We start from the raw sequence: 861 nt of genomic DNA on the forward strand, positions 1-861 counted from the left end.
ACGCGGCTCGGGAGGAGCGCGCCGCCGCTGGCCTCACCGTGGCGCTCATGCCAGTTCTCAACCAGGTGGCCGGACTGCTGGGCAGCGGGGAGGGTGGCCCGACCGAGAGCTGGGCAGAGGCTGTGCGCATGGGCCTTGAGGGCTGTCAACGCCTCTACCCCGTACTGCAGCAGTGCTTGGTGCGGGCTGCCCGCCGAAGGGGCGCCGCTGCCTCGCACTGAACCAGAAGAGGGAGCAATGACGGACACCGAGGATTGTGCTGCCGCCATCCCCGAAAGGACCCGCGCCATCGGCTTCCGGACTGCGCCACCCTGAGAATTCGGAACACGAGAGGATCTGGGAAGGCGCGCGCAGAACCGATGCACTCGACAGCTGTGTTGAAACGACATTTTACAAATCGTTCCTTTAATATACTTTTCTATTTGAGCTGGCTCCAGCCCAGTTGAAGAAACCTGCGAAGGCAGTAACTCCCAAGTTGGAAAGGACTTCAGCTGAACTTACCTGGAAAACGGAACCTGGAGCTACTATTGTCTTGTAAGGGTTGGACCCTATACAAGCCAGCTGTTGACTCCCTCCTGTATAATTGGGCTGCTTTTGAGAGATGGACAAGGGGGCTGTGCCTAATGCCTTATATCTAAGCTAAAACAAAACAAAAACTTTTTTATATCTGAAAAAGGCTTCTATTGTGGTTCTTGGTACAGGATTTAAAAGGGCAAGGCTCCTCTTTGAGCTGGGTAGTGTGTTCTTGGACTCCCGGTGTCAAGGGCTAGGGATAGCATTGTCTTAAATGTGTCCTGTCCCTTAGCCTAAGGTGAGCACCAGAGACCGGCTGACATGGAAGGAGCTGCAGGGGGTGATGTA

Source organism: Pteropus alecto, unplaced genomic scaffold, assembly GCF_000325575.1.
Source record: "Pteropus alecto unplaced genomic scaffold, ASM32557v1 scaffold42, whole genome shotgun sequence".
NCBI lineage: Eukaryota > Metazoa > Chordata > Mammalia > Chiroptera > Pteropodidae > Pteropus > Pteropus alecto.